The sequence below is a fragment of the Rhinopithecus bieti genome, unplaced genomic scaffold (genome assembly GCF_001698545.2).
Source record: "Rhinopithecus bieti isolate Rb0 unplaced genomic scaffold, ASM169854v2 scaffold_59, whole genome shotgun sequence".
Lineage (NCBI taxonomy): Eukaryota > Metazoa > Chordata > Mammalia > Primates > Cercopithecidae > Rhinopithecus > Rhinopithecus bieti.
In genome coordinates, this window is record NW_016803115.1 from 1,317,263 (window position 1) to 1,339,912 (window position 22,650).

The 22,650-nt window shown below is 43.6% G+C and overlaps 1 long non-coding RNA gene across 1 annotated transcript; it reads right to left on the reverse strand.

Moving 5' to 3' along the window:
• Positions 1-9,195: 9,195 nt before the first annotated feature.
• Positions 9,196-11,096, reverse strand: LOC108515364 (uncharacterized). Its single transcript, XR_001881511.1, has 2 exons — positions 10,862-11,096; positions 9,196-9,480 (listed from the first exon to the last, which is right to left on the reverse strand). It is a non-coding gene; the product is annotated as an uncharacterized LOC108515364 (long non-coding RNA).
• Between the last annotated feature and the right edge of the window lie 11,554 nt (positions 11,097-22,650).

Consider the following 22,650-nt stretch of genomic DNA (forward strand, 5'->3'; position numbering starts at 1 on the left):
CCATCTACACTATGTGTACCCAGTTAGTGCCCCTCAACCAGGGCAGGTGTGGCTGCTGTGAGCCACTGACATTTGCACACTTGCACCTTTCTTCAGAGCAGAGACTTTGATTGATGGGAACTGCCTGGCTGAAAGATTCCTGGAAGTTTCTTCTAAAGTGGCTCTTCTGAGCCAATTATCGACAGATGTCGGGTAAAACCATTCAGCCCCCTTGTGTTTGAGTGGATAGACTTGGCCCTGCAATTCCTGCTCCCTGTGGGGTCAGGCTGAGTCTAGAGTTCTCTTGAAACCACAACATTGCTCACATTCTTCTCCTGCCCCATCCTGCTGCCCTCACTCCCTTACAAGTTTCTCCGGAGAGCATGCCCTTCATGAATCACTGCATGAAAATGCCCACCTCAGATTCTGCTTCTAGAAAACCTACCTTACGACATCCCCAATAGAAATGACATTCTTCGGCCTGGCACGGTGGCTCACGCCTGTAATCCCAGCCCTTTGAAAGGCCGAGGCACGCGGATCACAAGGTCAGGAGATTGAGACCATCCTGGTTAACACCGTGAAATCCTGTCTCTACTAAAAATAGAAAAAAAAATTTAGCTGGGCATGGTGGCAGGCGTCTGTAGTCCCTGCTACTCAGGAGGATGAGGCAGGAGAATCGCTTGAATCTGGGAGGCAGAGGTTGCAGTGAGCCAAGACTGTGCCACTGCACTCCAGCCTGGGTGACAGAATGAGACTCTGTCTCAAAAAAAAAAAAAGATATTCCTCATTATTGTCTCATATACGCCCTCATACGCCCTCTTTTCCTTTATTGTACTTTTCAAAAATAGCAATTTTATATCTGTTTGTGGATTTATTCATTTTTACTGTTTGCCTATTAGCCATGAGGTTGATGAACTGTGAGTTCTGTGAAGGTGGAGACCACACCTGTTTCATCTTCCCTTGCGTGCCCAGTATCAGCGGGAAGCTCAGAAGTCATTGAACGGGTGAATGAATGTGTGAGTTTGGTGTCTTTCTTCAAGATGAGTATGGCTTGCATGGAGCTTAGATAGGTCTCAAAGCCCCAGCCAGCTAGGGCACGGTGGCTCATGCCTGTAATCTTAGCACTTTGGGAGGCCAAGGTGGGCAAATCACTTGAGGTCAGGAGTTCAAGACCAGCCTGGCCAACATGGTGAAACCCCACCTCTACTAAAAATACAAAAAATTAGCCAGGCGTGGTGGCATGCACCTGTAGTCCCAGCTACTCGGGAGGCTGAGGCAGGAGAATTGCTTGAACCCAGGAGATGGAGGTTGCAGTTAGCCAAGATCATGCCACTGCACTCCAGCCTGGGCAACAGAGTGAGACTCTGTCTTGAAATAAATAAATAAACAAAAAAGCCTGGCCAAGGTTTAGCCTTCTAATAGTACTCCCTGCGTCCCTGTGGCTCCTATTCACCGGGACCAAGCTAGGAATCTCTTCTCCCAGATAGCAAGAAATACACTCAGCACTAACAATCATGATTTCTGTGATTCTAATCAATTCATACGTCTGTATTCTATAAAGATTTTACAATAGTATGAGCCCTTTTGCCTCTTTGTTCATTCATATTGGGATCTATATAACCCCTACTAGGTACAGGCACTGTTTTACTTGCTCTTGCTATAACACTGAACACCAGACAGGACCCCTACTGCCATGAAACTCAGCATCTACTGGGGAGGGGCAGTCACTGACAAAGAAGCAAACATAACAGGTAATGATGAGTGCTATGAGGAAAAGTAAAGAAGAATAAAGGATGCAGACACTCTGTTAGACAGAGGGGGCAGGAAAAGCCTCTTTCACTACAAGTCATTTGAGTTTAATGCTGCATTATAACACAATATATAGTCACAGGATAATAATATAGTAAGTACACTATATTTCTTTATGCATTTCTAAGTGAAGACACTTAGAAAACAAGGTTTCATGAGCTTACTCTTTCTTCCTAAGTAGATACAGAAGGGAGGAGAACACAGTTATGGCCCAGTGGTGGTATTTGTCTATTCACCTTATAGTGATGAGAAAACCAAAGTTCAGGGGCATAAGCCTGCTCGCCCAACACATAAAATAAGTAAAAGTTTGAGCTGTGAACCTAATCGAGGACTTTCTGACTCTAAAACCCATTTCTTTTCTCCTATTATATTTTACTCCCTTAAGCTACTACTACTACTCTTACTTGAGTAAATATTTATACTAAATATGGGCTAAATATTTATAAGTAAGTTTTAATACCTAAGCTCCTGTGCTTGAATAAATGTCCATAACTAGACATAAACCTTAAAGTTCTGTTGGTCTATATGAAACATTGTTAGTCTATGGTATTCTACTGAACATCAATATAATGTGTTGAACACGGATCTCGCCACAAATACAGGAAGTTCATTGGAGATGATATTTTGTTTTGTTTTTGTGTTTTTCTGGTTTTGGTTGCTAATTGATGACTTAATAAGTCAGGGCTTATAAGTTTAATGATCTGTCTTGTTTGTTTGTTTTGTAGAGACTAGGTCTCATGATGCTGCCCAGGCTGGTCTGGAAATCCTGGGCTCATGCGATCCTCCTGCCTTGGCCTCCCAAAGTGCTGGGATTATAGGTGCGAGCCACCACGCCCAGCCTCGACAGTCTGTTTTGTGTCTGGGAAAGAGTCATTATTAGTTATTTATTTACTTTTAAAATGTCAAGTTTATTTTATGCTTTATTGTTCTTAAAGCACATTCACATATATTATCTAGGTTTCTTTATATATCCATGTATTCATGAGATAGAAAAAACAAGTATCAACATCTCCATTTTGTAGATATGGAAATCAGAGCTCTAAGTGCTTGCCCAAGTTTATATAATTAGTAAGGGAGAAATCCAAGATGAGAAACTAAAGTTGTGTCTCTAAATCCAACGATGCTTCACTATCCACTCTCTTTCAGTTGGAGGAGCAAAAGCTATAAGCCCTGGAAGATAGGGGGTTTGTTCAGGGATGAGACGTTCCCTACTCCAACCACTTCTGAGTCAGAGTCTGGTCTGGTGGCCAGGGGGTGTGGGTTGGACGAGATCTGTGGATCTCATCTTGTGCCCCTCGGAAAAGTAATGTTGTGTTAACAATGTGCCCTGCCCCGAGGCCTGTTTCCCAATCCAGATATTAAGCTAATGGATAAAATGTTTCTCCAGGAACTCTATTCTGAACCATGTCAAAATGCATGAACCCAGAGTAAGCAAGTCTTGGTAGCTTAATGTTTTAAAATATTACCAAATGTTATTAGGAAACTATCTTTTGTTTGTTGTCAATTTGTATCAATTGGATTTCCTGCTGGACCAATTGTTCCCGGTTCATCTGATGCAATTAAATGTATTGGTGTCTCCAGTCTCACATCCTTAAACCCATCCTGATCCCAAGAGTTTACAGTAACTTTTCATTCTCTTCGGGATAAAACTACAACTCTTTTTTTTTTTTTTTTTTTTTGGAGACAGAGTCTTGCTCTGTTGCTCAGGCTGGAGTGTAGTGGCACGATCTCAGCTCATTGCAACCTCCACCTCCCAAGTTCAAGCAATTCACCTGCCTTAGCTTTCCAAGTAGCTGGGATTACAGGCATGAGCCACTGCGTCCAGTCAAAACTCAAATTCTCTATCAGGGTCCATCAGGTTCCCATAACCTGGCCTTGTCAGCTTCCTGCCCCATCTCTGGTCACTCTCCATTTGGTTTTTTTGGGGGACTCTAGTCGTGCACAGCCTCTTATACTCCAAGGTACACCCCTCCACAGCTTCAGCCTCTTTGCCTTTGCTCAAACCATCTCTGCTAGCTCAGGGCTCTTCTTTTCTTGCCAAGCTCTGCTCTTCCTTTGAGATTCAGTTTTGGCAGCACATTCACCAGAAGGCCTAGGCTGACCCCAACGCCAAGCTACAGATCCCTCCTGTGGGCTCCTGTATGCCCTGTGCCGTTACCATATTGTGTTGATTTTTGAATTTTCATTCATTTATTTGTAATTCATAATACATTCATGTGGTTCAAAATTAAAAAGGCTCAAGAGAGTAAATGATAGTGTACTTTCTTTTTACCCTGTCCCCTGGCCAGCTTTTTCCCTTACACAGAAGCAACCAACATTACCACTTACGTAAGAATCCTTCCAGAGATTGACCAGAATATCTCACAAATTCATGTGTACATCCTAAAATTCTTAGATTTGCCTGCCTGCCTGCCTGCCTTCCTTCCTTCCTTCCTTCTTTCCTTCCTTCATTTCCTTTTTTCCTTCCTTCCTTTTACACGAATGTATCATACCATTAAAAAACATGCAGCTCTTGTTTTTTAAAACAATATACCTCAGAGAGAATTCCATAACATGGGACCATCGTAAAGATCTTCTTCATTTTAAATATACAATTATATAGGATTCCACTGAATTGATGCCCCATTCTTTGTTTAACCAATCCCCAATTGACGGGCAATTAGTTTATTTCTAATTTCTTGCTATCAAAGGCAACGCTACAAGAGATGGCTGCACACATGCATCAGTTTGTACATGCCACATTATGTTGAAATGCTCTTCTTACCAGACTATCTCTTGGCTTAGGCTATTGGTTCCCCTGAGACAAGAAATGATGCTTTATGCACCTCCCAATTCACCTGCCTCTAGGAGGGCCTAGCATGTAGTAGGCAGGCAGTTAAAGTTGGTTAGACTGAAGGTGTTGTGTAGGAATCAGCTGATCTTCACGTGCTTTGCCACCCGAACAGGTCTGAGAATCACTAGACACGTGGCCCTTTAAAGGTTTGCTCTGATTATTCTGTTTGCCTTCCTGCTCCCCTAACTCATTCCCTGTCCCTCTGTAACCTGATCTGTGCTCCAGATGAGCTGAGCCTTACTGACAGTGTAGTCTAGGTTCCCTGTTTCCAGCTTCCCTTGGGGTTTATCCAGTGGGAGGCACTCACAGGGGATGGAGGGCAGAAGCCAGAGACTGAGGTACTTCTTCCTGTTTCTTCCCTGCCTCAGGGGCTATGTCTTCCTCTGCATAGGATGACAGTTCCCTCAGCTCCAGGTCTCACAGTGCTCACAACACTGTTTCCTGCCCTTCCCTTCAGGGCCAGGATAGTGACAGCCACCCTGTTAATCCTGGGTGTTTCCTTAACCCCTTGTGAATATGCCTTACCATGCCCACATCCCTGTAAATGATCTCGTCAGCTCCAGTTAAACTCTTCGTATGCGATTCTGTTTTCTGCCAGGACCCTCATAGATATAGGAATGTGGTGCAGTGGCTCACGCCTGTAATCCCACCACTTTGGGAGGCCAAGGCAGGCGGATCACGAGTTCAGGGTTGAACCGCTGCAACATAGTGAAACCCGGTCTCTACCAAAAATACCAAAAAAAAAAAAAAGAAACTTGCCGAGGGTGGGCAGGTGCCTGTAAATCTGCTATAAGGAGGTGGGCAGGAGAATCGCTTGACTGGAGGCAGAGTTGCCGTGAGCCGAGTCACAACCCTGCACCCACGCCCAGTGAGAGATGCAAGACTCCGTCTCAAAAAAAAAAAAAAAAAAAAAAAAAATATAATTATATATATATATATTCAACTATATATAAAATAGCCTCTGACCAGATGATTGCTATTTAAATATGGTAAGGATGCATTGAAATATAATAAAGCTAGCGACACAGACAGTCAAACTTACGATCCCCCCAAAGCTTTTTTGTTTTTTTTTTTTTTTGCGAGGAGTCTCGCTCTGTCACCCCCGGTGGAGTGCAGTGGCGTCTCAGCTCACTGCAGTCGCCTCCCGGGTTTCACTCCATTCTCCTGCCATACAGCCTCCCGTAGCTGGGATACGGCCGCCGCCACTCGCCCGGCTGTTTTTGTATTTTTTAGTAGGACGGGGTTTCACCGTGTTGGCGGAGGTTCGATCTCCTGACCTCGTGATCGGCCCGTCTCGCGGGCCTCCAAGAGTGCTGGGAATTACAGGCTCCCGGCAGATCCCCAAAGCTAATAAAAGGTGTTGGAAAGACAACCTAAAATCCCCTTGTTCCGCGGTAACCACTTTGCCAGCACCAGTATTTATGATTCAGCCTGAAAAATGCGGCACAAGGTTTAGAAAGTATTTCAATAGCTTCTGCCTAGAGGTTCTTTACCTCATTGAGGCAGCAGATAGAAACTGAAAAGACAGAACAAACAAGTAAGACCATAAAGGTTTTGTAGGAATTAAGCAGTGTTCTGCATTATACATTCCTTATAGAGTATATAGTGTTTTCAATATGTGCATTTCTTGCATAGCTGTTCATTAGTGGGCTGTAAATTTTTTTTTTTTAATGTCTATTGGTTGCCCCCCAACCGATTAAGTTGAAAATAGTGTTTGTTCCCTCCCCATGATTGATCGCTGAGTAACAGCCTGAAGAATCTTCAGGGCATTGAGATTGATTCTTTGTACTTGTGAGTTGTAAGGAAATCTGGTTTAAATTAAAACATAATGGCTGCAGATTGCAAGTTGTTCCCGTCATTAGTAAAGCTGCTTTTGAAGTTGGTGATCAGGATTTTCCTTCAGGGAGGATCAGGCTGCAATGTCTGTGCACACAGTTTTTGCTTCTAGACATTAACCACTAAGAATATTAAAAGACATATAAAAAGTAGGCCTGTCACTTTGTCTCAAATCATTCAGCTTCTAACATAAGCAGAACCTTTCTCAGGCATAAAAAGAGAGTTTGAATGATTCATAAAATTCTTTCTCCACATTAAATATAAAGAGATGAGGGGAATGACAAAGCAAAATGTTTCTTTAATTAGCAGTAAATAAACAGAAATTCCTTTGGGAAATATATGCCATATACATGTACATATGTGTATATGCACACACATACATATACACACAGGGAAAGTAAATGCTTTCATCTACAACTCTACCTAGAAATCTTTCTTTAAAACCAGTATTCATAAAGTATTAAATTTAATAACATGTTTATTTTACTTGTTTTTAGATAATTTACTTGGGCTTACCTCACATAAAATCTTATGTATGTATCTGTATTTCTCTTTTAAAATATTTCTTTTTTTCTTTTTTTTGAGATGGAGTCTCGCTCTGTCACCCAGACTGGAGTGCAGTGGCACAATCTTGGCTCATTGCAACCTCTGCCTCCCAGCACTTTGGGAGGTCGAGGCAGGCCTCCCAACCTCAGCCTCCTGAGTAGCTGAGATGATAGGCGACTGTCACCACGCCCCGCTAATTTTTGTATTTTTAGTAGAGACGGGGTTTTGCCATCTTGGCCAGGCTGATCTCGAACTCCTGAGCTCAGGTGATCCACCTGCCTTGGCCTGCCAAAGTGCTGGGACTACAGGTGTGAGTCACCTTGTCTAGCCTAAAAATATTTCATTTAGAATGGCATTGACACAGCAGTAACAGAATGCCTTTAGTTTTAACTAAGTAGGGATGCTGCATGCATGCATTTGATTAATGTACTCTTTTCTGGTTGATTAGAGAGATGACAATAAGAAAAATATGCCAGTTGTTATGGTTTTATTATTACTATTATTTTGAGATAGGGTCTTGGTCTTTTGCCCAGATTAGACAGAGTGGAGTACAATGGCACAATCATGGCTCATTGCTGCTTTGGCCTCTCTGGCTCAAGCAATCCTCGTACCTCAGGCTCCCAAGTAGCTGGGACTACAGGCACGTGCCACCATGTGCAACTAATTTTTTTATTTTTAGTAGAGGCAAGGTCTTGCTATGTTGCCCAGGCTGGTCTTGAACTCCTGAGCACAAGTCATCCTCCAGCCTCGGCCTCCCAAAGTTCTGGGATTATAAGCACGAGCTATCATGCTCAGCCATGTTATGGTTTTAAACCTCATAATGGTCATTTGCTCATTTTTTACAGTTGTGTTTTGATTCCCATAACACCTTACTATGTTGAGCTCCATCAAAGTGCATATGATCAACTTACTGCAAAGAGGTAGGATAATATGACTGTGTTTCTATGGAAAGCTAGGCCCAATTTATTATCATTATTGTATATCAAACTGATGTTATTATTGTATATACAACAAGAATTTATCTTAGTTTTGGCTGCTATACCAAAATTACCATATATTGGATGACTTAAACCCTGGTCCATGGCCTGTTAGGAGCCGGGTCACATGGCAGGAGGTGAGTGGCAGGCAAGTGAGCATTACTGCCTGAGCTTTGCCTCCTGAGACATCAGCAGCAGCATTAGATTCTCATAGAAGCATGAACCCTATTGTGAACTGCACAAGGGATCTAGGTTGAGTGTCTCTTATGGGAATCTAACCAATGCCTGATGATGCAAGTTGAAAGTTTCATTCCAAACCATCCCCCTTTCCCCCCCATATTCCATGGAAAAAAACTGTCTTCCACAAAACTGGTCCTTGGTGCCAAAAAAGTTGGGTGCCACTGTCTTAAACAACATTTCTTTCCCACCGTTCTGGAGGCTGGGAAATCCAAGATCAAGGTGTTGGCAGATCCAGTGTCTGGTGAGGGCACACTTACTGGTTTGTAGACAGCTCTTTGTGTTGTATCCACACAACGAGGATGGAAGCTAGCTTTCTCCTGTGTCTTCTTAAAACAGTGCTAATCCTGTGATGAGGGCTGTACCCTCACAACCTCATCTAAACCTAATTACCTCTCAAAGGCCCCTTCTTCAAACACCATCACGTTGGGAATTAGGACTACAGCATGTGAATGACACAAACATTCAGTCCATAGCATCATTACTCAGTTTATACAGGAGTTTACAGTTTTGATGAAACCTTTCTATCCCAGTCCTTATAATTAGTCTGATGATAAAGCTAATATTATCACTACTCTCTTACAGATGAGGAAATCGAGGCTCTGAGAAGTTAATAAACCTCCTAAGATCACATAGCTTATAAGAAATCAAGGTGTGTCCCAGCATGGTGGCTCATGCCTGTAATCTCAGCACTTTGGGAAGCCAAGGCAGGCGAATCACTTGGGCCCAGGAGTTTGAGATCAACCTGGGCAACATGGGGAAACCCATCTCTACTAAAAATAAAAAAAATTAGCTGTGCTAATTAGATGTGGTGGTGTGCATCTATAATCCCAGCTACCCAGGAGGCTGAGGTGGGAGGATCACCTGAGTCTGGAAGGTAGAGGTTGAAATGAGCTGAGATGGTACCATTGCACTTCAGCCTGGGTGACAGAGGGAGACTCTGTCTTTTAAGAAAAGAAAAAAAGAAAGAAATCAAGGTGAGATGCTGAAAAGAACCTAGGGCTCTGACCAAATTCTGTGTTTTATTGACTCCACTATCCTAAGACATTATTTCACAAGATGACTGCCTAAGGAATTTCATTCCCACAAATTTGGCCTTGAATCTGGTGATACTGAAGGCATGAGTTCATTTAACACAATGAGGAAAAATGTGTTCAGGAAGGCTATCCACAAGATATCATTCTTGTTCCATCTTAAAGAATCAATATAGAAGCAGGTGAAGTCCGTACATAGCACCACTTAGTGGGGCCTGGCATTCTGGTCCTTAAAAAAAGAAAAAAGAGTATTACCATTTGAATAACTAACACCATTTTCAGTAATTTTTTTTTTTTTTTTTTTAAGACAGAGTTTTGCTCTTGTTGCCCAGACTGGGGTGCAATGGCATGATCTTGGCTCACTGCAACCTCCGCCTCCCGGGTTCAAGCAATTCTCCTGCTTCAGCCTCCCAAGTAGACGGCATTACAGGCATGTACCACCATACCTGGCTAATTTTTTGTATTTTTAGTAGAGACAGGGTTTCACGATGTTGGCCAGCCTGGTCTTGAACTCCTGACCTCAGGTGATCCACCTGCCTCGGCCTCCCAAAGTGCTGGGATTATAGGCATGAGCCACTGCACCCAGCATCATTTTCAGTAACATTTAAGTGGTCTTTATTAGGCAGACTATACACTTCTATCCTCCTTCATTGAATTAGCTGAATAATCCTCTTAAGAATTCTTTGAGGAAGATATTATTGGCCCCATTTTACAGATGAACGCAAAACAACACCCCAGACAAGTAAAAATAAGAAAGCATTGTCTTTATGGATGAACCCTCAAAGTGAGAATCTGCAGAACTCTGAGCTTTGGAGGGTAAGAAAAATTTCAAGATAACAAGCAGTAAGGATCTCCCACCCCCACATAAGAAAGAATAGAGACAATTTTTCTCCAAATACTTGCTAGAACCAGCAGAAATACACCTTGATGGTAAAATGGTCGCTGTCTGCAGTCTGTGATTCAACTGTATGATCTGGATTCAACCAATCAGGAAACCTATTACACTATGGACCATTTGTGGATTTGGCTCTAAGAGCCTGTATCATCTCTATTCCCTGAGGCTCCATCCCAGAGTTGAACCCTTCTCTGTTAGATCAACATCCTATTCTCTGTTGGACAGTGAAGTCAGCCCAGTGCTTACTCTGTCTCAGAGACTGTGTTTTCTCTTAATGTTATTCTTATTCTTATGATCACATAGTAATTCAAATGGATGACTTATTTTTTAAAATAGCAGCTAGTGCACTTCCTAGTAAAGACTGGTTTAGTTGGCCAGGCCTGGTGGCTCATGCCTGTAAAACCAGCACTTTGGGAGGCCAAGGCAGGTGGATCACTTGAGGTTAGGAGATTGAGATCAGCCTGGCCAACATGGTGAAACCCTGTCTCCACTAAAAAAAAATATAAAAATTAGCCAGGCATGGTGATGGGCACCTGTAGTCCCACCTACTTGGGAGGCTGAGGCAGGAGAATTGCTTGAACCTGGGAGGCGGAGGTTTCAGTGAGCTGAGATCGTACCACTACAGTCCAGCCTGGGTGACAGAGTGAGACTCTTGTCTCACAGAAAAATTAAAAAAAAAAAAAAGAGTGATTTAGTCATCCATTTACTCACTTACCTTTTGGGTGCCTGCCTTGTGCCAGGAGCCATGCCAGACCTTAGGTGTCCAGAATGTTGACATGGAGCCTGTTGTCACGAGCTCATACTCTAGTCAGGGAGGCAGATAGGAATTTGGCCTATTCAGGGAGGTCAGGAAAGTCTCCTCTGAGAAAATGTCCTCTGAGCCAAGAAAGGAGAATTATTGTAGGCAGCAATGTAGGCAGAGGGTGCAGCAGAGGCTGTCAGGAGGGAGGAGGAGGATGAAGTCATGGAAGCCAGTGGGTGCAACCAGAAATGGGCCGACAGGGTTTGGTGGGCCAGATAAGGAGCTTAGTCATCATCTTAAGAGGTGACAGACCCAAATTGTGTTGTACACGGGAACTCTGGCTGTTGTACATAGATGACGGATGGAAGGATGCCAGAGTGAGTGCTGGTAGACTAGTGAGATAATGACTGCAATAGTCTGTAGAAGCATAATCTAGTCCAGAAGATGCTGATTTTAAACTGTAGTGTTAGAAAGTTTGTCTCAGAACTGTCTTCCACTACAGCTTATTTTGTAGTCACTGCTGTTTCCTTCCTTCGTTCCCTCCTTCCTTCCTTCCTTTTTTTTTTATTTTATTTTTTTTTTTATGGAGTTTTGCTCTTGTTGCCCAGGCTGGAGTGCAATGGCATAATCTTGGCTCACCGCAACCTCTGCCTCCCAGGTTCAAGTGATTCTTCTGCCTCAGCCTCCCAAGTACATGAGGCATGAGCCACCACGACCGGCTAATTTTGTATTTTTAGTAGCGACAGGGTTTCTCCATGTTGGTTAGGCTGGTCTCGAACTCCTGACCTCAGATGATCAGCCTGCCTCAACCTCCCAATGTGTTGGGATTACAGTCGTGAGCCACTGCTCCCGGCCTTTTTTTTTTCTTTTTAGAGATGGAGGGTCTCACTATGTTACCCAGGCTGGTCTTGAACTCCCAGGCTCAAATAATCGTCCTGCCTCAGCTGCCTGAATAGCTGGGACCTGTAGGTGCCTGTCACCGCACCTGGCCCTTTCATTATTTCCCTCTTCATTCAGACTTTTTCGCTTAGTCACTGTTGCTCAGTGTCACCCACAGCAGGGCCTGCTATAAAAATAGGTTGAATGCATTAAGGAATAAAGAAATGGACAAAAGATTAGTCATTGTACCAGCACTCTGCTTGTGAGAGAAAATGTTACACTTTGGAGCAGCGCCATATGCAAATAACTAATACTTTTTTTTGGTTTGTTTTTGTTTTTGAGACGGAATCTTGCTCTGTCGCCCAGGCTGGAGTGCAGTGGCACGATCTCAGCTCTCTGCAACCTCCACTTCCTGGGCTCAAGCGATTATCCTGCCTCAGCCTCCTGAGTAGCTGGAACTACAGGCATGCACCACCACACCTGGCTAATTTTTGTACTGATGTTTTTGAAATTAATGTCTTAAATGTAACATGCTAACAGTGGCCCTCTAAGTCATGGGATTCCAGGTGACCACTGTTTCCTTCTTTGTGCACAAAGAAGACTGCGTTGGGTAAGAGCACATGCTCTAAACAGGCTGCCTGGCTTGAATCTGCTTTTTCCTTACCAGCCTACCTGGCAGGGCTGTTGGGAAAATTAAATAGGTTCATACATATTGTAGCACTTAGTACAGTAGCTGGCACACAAAGTGCTCAGTAAGTGGTCATCATTATTTTATTACTTTTGTTTTCTAATAAAAATATTATTATTATATGCAAACAAAGTTATTTTTCAACTAAAAGCATGATCGGTATTAAAATGTTAGCAGTGGTTGGGTGTGCTGGCTTGCGCCGGTAATCCCAGCACTTTGGGGCTAAGGTGGGAAAATCACTTGAGCACAGGAGTTTGAGACCAGCCTGGGCAACACAGTGAGACCTCATGTCTACAAACAATAAAAAATAAAATTGCCAAGCAGGGCAGGCGTGGTGGCTCATGCCTGATCCCAGCACTTTAGAAGCCCGAGGTGGGTGGATCACGAGGTCAAGAGTTCAAGACCAGCCTGACCAACATCGTGAACCCTGTCTCTACTAAAAATACAAACATTAGCCAGGCATGGCAGCAGGCGCCTGTAGTCCTAGCTACTCAGGAGGCTGAGGCAGGAGAATTGCTTGAACCTGGGAGGCGGAGGTTGCAGTGAGCCAAGATTGCACCATCGCACTCCAGCCCTGGCAACAGTGCTAGACTCTGTTTCAAAAAAAAAAAAAATTGCCAGGTATGTTAGTACATGCCTGTAGTTCCAGTTACTCAGGAGGCTGAGGCAGAAGAATCGCTTAAGCCCTGGAGGTCGAGGCCGCCGTGAGCCGTGATCATGCCACTGCACTCTAGCCTGGGCAATAGAGCGAGACGAAACTCTGTCTCAAAAAAAAAAAAAAAAAAGTTAGCAATACTTACCTCTGGATGCTGGAATAGACGGTAATTTTACTGCTTCTTTATACTTTAATGTATTTTTGTAAGTTTCCAGAGTAAACATGCATTTTTTTACCATATAAAATGTTTTTAATTGTCTTCTTCCTAATTTGGATGACTGTCACCGGGCAGGTGGAAGAGTTAGAAAACAACAACACATGGTGCTGAAAATGTCCCCAGACACCCTGTCAGGAAGAAAGGATGGCTGAGCCGAGTATCTTACTGGATCTGAGTTGGGCTTACCTCCAGCACAATGTTGACAAAACAGTACCAACGATGCCTACTTCTTATTACTTTTTAGCTCCCAAACATAGTCAACAACAAGCTGGCAGCTGTGTTTTGTTTTTTTTTTTTGAGAATTGGCAATATTACAACACTAATCTACAAACTAAATTGAAACTTTGTCTTTAGCGAACTGTTAAATGCTGAGAGCAGCTGAACTCTCCAGCTCTTTAATATATGAACATTCCAGATTAATTTAAAGCAATGACTCGCCTGCAACCCACAGCACTTTAACCCTGTCATTTGCAGCCTCCATTACCATTTACAAGCTCCCCAGATCAAAATTTAACCATTTTATACACCTCAAAGTGACCCTCAATTAAAGGCTTCAGAGAGTAGTTTTATTACTCTGATACTACTTCCAATATAAATAGGCAGGAGGAATAAATAGCATGCAGGAATTAGACCTGAAACTGGGTTGATACAGGTATTCAGAAGGCAGTACTGGGAGAAAGGTGCAGTCAGAGAGACAGAACACACTATTCAAACCAGGTGAGGGAAGATCTAACTCAAAGTAACTAAGATATCCCAACTGGTGGAGGACAAGACCTGGAAATCCAGAGCAGGAGATCCTTGAAAATCCAGGCAGTGCAACCAGAGAGGCTTGTTAGCAGGTGGCAGGACAGCAGTAATGGGCTGACCTAATGAGCAGGATTGTTGTCCTTGATCTTTTTTGTAGGGGTTGGAAAGTTTGACAAGAGGGTTGCAAAGAGAGAGACTCAGTACTGTGCAAGCACCAACACTCAGACCCATGGATACAGGGCAGAGGTCCAGTTCTCAAAGCAGAAGCAGGTGGGCAGGAAAACCAGCAACCTGCATGAGTGGACATGAGGTCAGCAGGCCTAAACACTGGCCCCGGGCTGAGCCATCTGGTGGAGAGTGGGGCCTGGAGTGGGTGTAAGGTGGCATCAGACTTGGCAGGGATGAAGAATTAAGTAGTTGGAGACTAGATAGAATCTGACATTGATAAAAATAGCAACTGCTCACTGAGCACCTACTATGTGTTAGAATAAAGTGAGTTAGAATGTTGCATTCATCGTCACTAAACTTACAAAACCCCTACAAGGTAGGTGATATAGTTTGGCTCTGTGTTCCCACTCATATCGAATTGTAATCCCCAGGTGTCGAGGGAGGTTCCTGGTGGGAGGTGATTAGATCATGGGGGCAGTTTCTCTCATGCTGTTCTTGTGATAATGAGTTCTCATGAGATCTGATGGTTTTATAAAGCAGTTTTCCTTGCTCTTGCTGGCTGTCTCTCGCTTGCCATCATGTAAGACGTGCCGACTTACCCTTGGATTGTAAGTTTCCTGAGGCTTCCCCAGTCATGCGGAACTGTGAGTCAATTAAACCTCTTTTCTTTATGAATTACCTAGTCTTGGATATGTCTTCATAGCAGTGTGAAAATGGACTAATACAGGAGGTATTATCATTTCCATTTTATAAATGAGGAAACTGGGACTCAGAGAGGATAAATAATAGCTCAGGTCATAGAGTTCAGAAGAGACAAGCTGAGGTCCACCTGACTCTAAACTCGTGATCTTTCTACTAATCCATAAACACATTTACTCCTTACTGTATATAAGCCCAGTGGATTCTAAATGTTTTTGCTCTTAGAGGCAATGCCATGTAAGTAACATATAATTCATGTTAAAACGGTAACACTTTATTCATGGAAAATTAAGCTCAAGCCTCAAGCTGGTAGTATCAATAACATATATCTGTAATTCCATACTGTAGGTAACAGGGAAGTCTGTCATTACTTTAAGAAGGTGTAAACAATCCTGGCCAGGTGTGGTGGCTCATGCCCATAATCCCAGCACTTTGGGAGGCTGAGGTGAGTAGATTGCTTGAGGCCAGGAGTTCGAGACCAGCCTGGTCAACATAAAGAAACCCCATCGCTACTAAAAATACAAAAATTAGCCAGACATGGTGGCACATGCCTGTAATCCCAGCTACTCAGGAGGCTGAGGCAGAAGAATTGCTTGAACTCAGAAGGCAGAGTTGCAGTGAGCTGAGATTGTGCCACTGCACTCCAGCCTGGGCGACAGAATGAGACTGTGTCTCCAAAAAAGAAAAGAAAAGAAAAGAAAAGAAAAGAACAGAAAAGAAAAAGGCATAAACATTCCTGAAGTGACAGGAACTGGTAGGAGCTTTGACATTCTTGCTGGCCATTTTGCTAACTCTGTAGAGATCTTACAAGTTAACATCAGCTTGGTAGCCATTGAAGCTTTATTATACAAAATTAGAGTCGTTTTAAAACAAAAACTAAATATTGTATGTTGAGGCAAATTGTCAATAGGCACAGGAATCCTAGTGGGAGGGTGTGAGATCATGGGCTTCTAAGAAGCACCCTGGGACACAGCCCCATTCTTCCCAAGCAAAACCAGCAGTGTCATTGCCAACTCCCCTGGCCAAAAAGTACAAAGTACAGACATGAGAGGGGAAGTGTCTTTACCATTTGCAATCCCAAATTCCAGGATCTTGGTTTCAAAACTATATGACTATCTCACCATAACCATATTCAATGTGATGAGAGAAATGAAGCAGGGAGGGAACAGACTGAGCCTAAAGGATTGAGACCAGCAGGTGCGAATCTGTGGTCTGATGAAACCAGATTTACTGACTCCAACAGAGGAGAGAAAGAGGCATCTTTGGGTCCCCTCTGAAGGATGCTGAGGATGCCAGAAGGGAAGTGGGGATCAGCTGTGCAGTGGGTGCTGTTTCTTTCTTTATTTCTTTCTTTTTTTTGAGATGGAGTCTTGCATTGTCAACCAGGCTGGAGTGCAGACACGCGATCTCAGTTCACTGCAGCCTCTGCCTCTCAGGTTCAGTCAATTCTCCTGCCTCAGCCTCCTGAGTAGGTGGGATTACAGGTGTGCACCACCACACCCAGCTATTTTTTTTTTTTTTTTTTTTTTGTACTTTTAGTAGAGATGGGGTTTCACCATATTGACCAGGCTGGTCTGTAACTCCTGGCCTCGTGATTCGCCAGACTTGGCCTCCCAAAGTGCTGGTATTACAGGCGTGAGCCTCCACGCCTGGGCAGTGGGTGTTGTTTCTACAGTGGGTTTATGAGAAGTGGGGGTAGTCCAGGGGCTGGGTGCTGCCATGAGGTGAGGGTGGCCTAGCATTTAGGATCCCCAGTGAAAGATGGGAATTATAACATGGATTAGAAGCATCACTGGAAAGAAAGTAATAGTCACTCAAAGAGGGGGACATTACGGTATTTTACAGCTGCTGCAAGACCCTGGGACAGACAACGCTTCCTGATAGCTGTGTGGCTGGCTTTATCTTTCTTTGTCCTCTTCTTCCCAGACTGACTCACAGCATGGCTGCCTTGTTCTTCCGTTCAAGCTGATTTTTCATCTTTCAGTTTTGGTCCGTTCAAGCTGATTTTTCGTCTTTCACTTTTGGAAACCGAAGGGGTGAGGTCATCTGAGGAGGAAAGCTGGGAGATTGCCTTTTGTCCTCCAGAGGGCACTCTGACCAGCTGTGAAATCTCTATCTTCCTGTCATCATCTTTGGCAGCTTTAGCCCCACCCTCTGAAGCAATGTTTGTGTCATAACCCCAATGAGAACACTGAAAGTATGCTTACAAATGACAAAAAGGTGGAGGGATAGAACCTTCCAGATGACTGGACAATTTGTGAAACCTAAGTTCCCACCAGGCCCAAATGCCTTGAAGAAAACAGCTCCAGCTAGTGCCTTCTGATGCTACCGTATTCCCACCTCTGTTAAAACCAGATGGTCTCTCCCACCGCCAACACACCTCCCATATTTAAAACTCAACCATCTTTCTAGTGCACTGCAAATAAAAGCCAAACTTCCTGACGATTGGGCCCTGCCTACCTCTCCAACTGGTTTCTGCTATTCTCCCCATTCCTCCTGAGGTTCACCACTCTGGCTTTTCTGTTTCCTAATACCGACCTCATTCCTGCACCCAAGTTTTTGCCACAATGTGCTGGAATGCGGGTACAAAGATTTTGACCAGAGTAACTCCTTTGCTCATCCTTTGGGTCCCAGTTTAAATTTTATGTTTTCAAAGAGACCGTTCCTGTCAACCCTATTAGTTCTCTTCTCTCCAGCCTGGTCTCTCCATTTCTTGCCTTATTTTTTACCTAATGGCATTTATCATTGAATTATTATTGTCATTATTATTACTTTTTTTTTTTTTTTGAGACAGAGTCTCGCTCTGTCACCCAGGCTGGAGTGCAATGGTGCGATCTCAACTCACTGCAAGCTCTGCCTCCTGGGTTCAAGTGATTCTCCTGACTCAGCCTCTCGAGTAGCTGGGATTACAGGCATGTGCCACCATGCCTGGCTAATTTTTGTATTGTTAGTAGAGATGGGGTTTCACGACGTTGGTCAAGCTAGTCTCAAACTCCTGACCTCGTGGTCTGCCTGCCTTGGCCTCCCAGAGTGCTGGGATTACAGGCATGAGCCACTATGCCCAGCCTTATTTTTAAACCTGTTTATTGGCCGGGTGTGGTGGCTCACACCTGTAATCCCAGCACTTTGGGAGGCCGAGGCTTGCGGATCATGAGGTCAGGAGATCGAGACCATCCTGGCAAACATGGTGAAAACCCATCTCTACTAAAAATACAAAAAATTAGCCGGGCGTGGTGGCAGGCGCCTGTAGTCTCAGCTACTCGGGAAGCTGAGGCTAGAGAATGGCATGAACCCGGGAGGTGGAGCTTGCCTGGGCGACAGAGTGAGATTCCATCTCAAAAAAAAAAAAAAAAAAAAAAAAAAAAAAAAAATTGTTTATCGTCTTTCTTTCCCATTAGAATAAGTAATCTCTGAACAGAGGGTCAGAGTCTGTATCACCAGCACTATAACAACGTCTGGCACACAACGGGTGCTCAATTCACATCTGTTGAATTAATGAATGAATATATTTTTGTCAAGTGACCCTATTGTGTTGGCCACATCCAAGGGGACCAGGAATTGCTATTTTAGTCCAAATCATCTATTAGGCTAGTCATGGCAGAGAAGTAGCCTTGGAGTGGTCTGCACGAAAAATCTGCCCAACAGTGTGCTACAGATTGTAACTATCACATTTGTATTAATCAAATTCATATTAAGGGCATTTTGAATCTAAAATATAAGGGAAGGCAGTAGAAGTAAATAGCTGCACAGGGAGCAATAGAAGCAGGGTTAATGGAAAAGCAGATAGAGAGGGGAACAAATACAAATGTAGGACCTAAAAAATGGGGGTGTCGCCAGTATTTGAACTAGCTCTCAGTTACTGAAGATGTTTGGGCCAGTTTGGGGTTACCAAAGATGTTTAGAGCTATACCTGTATCCCAACTGCTAAACATTTGTCCAGCTTTCTGTGAGGTCCTTCCCTTTTATATCTTTCAGTAAAAACAGATTTTTTTTTTCCCCATATGAATGAATACCTTATGGAGAAAATATTGGTACCTAAAATGCCCTCAAAAGGCTAGGATGGCCGGGCGCGGTGGCTCACGCCTGCAATCCCAGCACTTCAGGAGGCCGAGGCCAGTGGATCACCTAAGGTCAGGAGTTTGAGACTGGCCTGGCCAATGTGGCGACACCCCATCTCTACTGAAAATACAAAAATTGGCCGGCCTCCTGGCGCATGCCTGTAATCCCAGCTGCCCTGGAGGCTGAGGCAGGAGAATTGCTTGAACACAGGAGGTGGAGGTTTCAGTGAGCTGAGATTGTGCCACTGCACTCCAGCCTGGGTGACAGAACAAGGCTCTGTCTCCAAAAAAAAAAAAAAAAAAAAAAAAAGGCTAGGATGATGGACCTAATGTACTACATTAAGATTTCATAGGTATGAAAGCTCTCCATTTATGTCTAAATAATCAACTGTACCAAAATGAGATTAGTGGAAGACAGGACTAAACAACCTAAAAGCAATTTTTTCCCATAACTGCAAGTTCAGTTTATATAAGCAAATCAATAGTACGGTGACTAAAAAAAGTAAGTCAATCTTAGGTGACTTTTGTAAAACTATAGTGTCCTATCTGGGAAAAGACATCCTCCCTGTCCATTCTGCACATCCAGCTGCACATGAAATGGTATTCAGCTCTTTCAGAGAAATTTTATGGGCAAGGCCCCAGGCTGAGTCTGTTTGTTTCACCTCTGGAATTCAGATAGGTATGTATGTGTCTAGCTGGCTGACAGACAAATGAGCCTCATGGGAGAGAAAGTGGAAAAGAATAGGCAGCTAAACGTGGCCCAGTTACAAAGCCTTAATTGTTGACGGAAGGAGTTATCCGGGCATATGTTTTGCTTGTCACTGAAACTTATCTCTTGACTAAGACAACAATCCCCCACCCCAACACCCACACTCCACGCACAAATTTACACCTGATTCTTAGATGATGTAAGTAAAACTACTAAAACAGCAATTTCGCCAAAACTCTTCAGGACTTTGGGGGCCTTGGGGTTTCTAAGCAACATGTCCTTGGTACTTGTAGAAAATAATTAACCATGTGGGAATACGAGTGGTTTTCCGGCTTTGCCACAGAACTCTGACCCATCTTGGGCTCTGGTGCATCAGTAATGGTACCCAGAGGCAGCAGAAGTGCCTGATGCAGGCCACAGAGCTGCAGGGAGTGGTGATGCTGGCAGGCAGAGCTGGAACAAGAGGCCAGCTGCCCACACTGGGAGCACTGGGAGCTTCCCTTGCAGATTGTGATGAACTCTGACATATCCAGAAATACAAAAAAGGGTCTGAAAACACCAGCAAATGAATAGTAATTCAAAGACATTTGAGCTTGGAAAACAGAAAACAAGGAAAAATATGAGAGATGTCAGCTAAACAGTTAAACTGTTTGGGAATAATTGGGAAGTGGAAAGAAAAAGTGGAAAGAACATTTGTAAAGTGCCTGGTCTTCATTCATTTGTTCAACACTAAGCCAAAGGCTTCCACATTTCTTATCTCATTTGATTCCCATAGATGTAATTCCTTCCATTTTTTATTTTTATTTATTTATTTATTTTGGATGGAGTCTTACTCTGTCGCCCAGGCTGGAGTACAGTGGCACGATCTTGGCTAACTGCAACCTCGGCCTCCCAGGTTCACGCAATTCTCCTGCCTCAGCCTCCCGAGTAGCTGGGGCTACAGGCATGTGCCAACACGCCTGGCTGATTTTTTTGTATTTTTTAGTAGAGACGGAGTTTCACCATGTAGCCCAGGCTGGTTGTCAACTCCTGAGCTCAGGCAGTCTGCCCGCCTCGGCCTCCCAAAGTGCTGGGATTACAGGCATGAGCCACCGTGCCAGGCCATTCCTTTCATTTTCACAAATGAGAAAACTGAGGCTTGGAGAGTTTGAAGAATGTGGCTGATGTAATGTAGACAATAGGTGGCTGAGATGGGAATTGTGGCATACATTTAGCCACATGCTGCTACATGTTTAGCTACCAGCTGTCTGGGGAAAAAGAAGCCCTGGTTTGTAGTGTTTGCTGATTTCTGTGGTGTAAATACTTTTATTAAGGTCGGTTTCAAGCTCCCAAAGTGGCATCATTAAACACAGTGCTAGGAAGAGATGCACATAAACAGCTCTTCCAAGTCAGTATGAGCCAACTCCAGTATACTGCCTTACTGACCCCCAAGTCCATACTCTCCATCCCATCATGTTTCTTCTCAGGCTCAGACTTAGTCTCCATAGAGCAGAGGATGCAATAGTTAATGCCTGGGATTATATAAAAAATAGAATAGGGCCAGGCACGGTGGCTCACACCTGTAATCCTAGCACTCTGAGAGGCTGAGGCGGGTGGATCACTTGAGGTCAGGAGTTCAAGACTGGCCTGGCCAACATGATGAAACTCCATCTCTACTAAAAATACAAAAATTAGCCAGGCGTGGTGGCACACACCTGTAGTCCCAGCTACTCATGAGGCTGAGGCAGGAGAATCGCTGGGAGGTGGAGATTGCAGTCAGCCAAGGTCGTGCCACTTCACTCCAGCCTGGGCGACAAAGTGGAACTCCATCTCAAAAAAAAAAAAAAAAAAAAAGAATAGGCTATCCTGAAGTGGCTGGCTTCCAATCCTAGCTGAGAGACTGCCAGGTAAGAAGTTGCAAAAGAAGACAATTCATAGATCAGATGAGAATTTTCAGCATTCCAAGCCTTGCTGCACATCAGAATCACCTGGAAAACTTACTAAAATACAGATACGAAGAGTACAGCATAGAAGTTGAAGTGCAGACTGGAGTCAGACAGCTTATGTTCAAATCTGGACCTGCCCTGACTGGTGATGTGACCTTGGGTGAGTTCCTTAATCTATCTGTGCCTCAGTTGCCTTATTGATAGATGATAATGATGACGATAATCATATTTACCTCACAGGATTTCTGGGCAGGTTAAATGAGTGAACGTTCGTAAAATGCTTAGAACAGAGTTTGGCCGATAGTCAATACTATGTAAGCATTAGCTGTTATTATTGTTGTTATTACTGAGACTTCCTCTGAACTTAGGCCCATCTGTCTGTATTTTGAGCAAACTTCTCAAGTAATTTTTATGCAACCAGATGGGCTTACCCAAAGACATATGCAGAAACCATTGAAGTCTATGATTTTTGCTCTTTGGAGAGTTGAGCAGCTTCTTGTAGGAACCAAGACCAACTGAAGAGGGAATCTCAGAACAATCCTTGAGAATCTGAGACATTCTGTAAGTTCACTGTAGTTGCCTTGGAAAACCTTTCACAAGTCTTTATACTTCCATAGAAACATCAGCTTACAGGACACCATATACCCCTTATAAAGCAAAATAAGGAATAAATAAAACTGAATCCACAAAATTTCATCTTAATGATGGCACAGAACATGAGTAGGGGTCATAGGTTAATTTGAATTTCTACAGAGCATTATCATTTCTGCTAATTTTCCCCTAATGTACATTTACATGTACATTATAAGCCTATATTTCACTTGGCCCAGTTGGATATAGGGAGTCCTTAGGCCTCTAGCTTTGCTCTCTCTCTAACTTCAAGAACTAAAATAGAGGCCAGGCCCAGTGGCTCATGCCTGTAACCCCAGCCCTTTGGGAGGCCAAGGCAGGAGGATGGCTTGAGGCCAGGAATTTGATACCAGCCTGGGAAACATAGCAAGATAGCAAGACTCTACA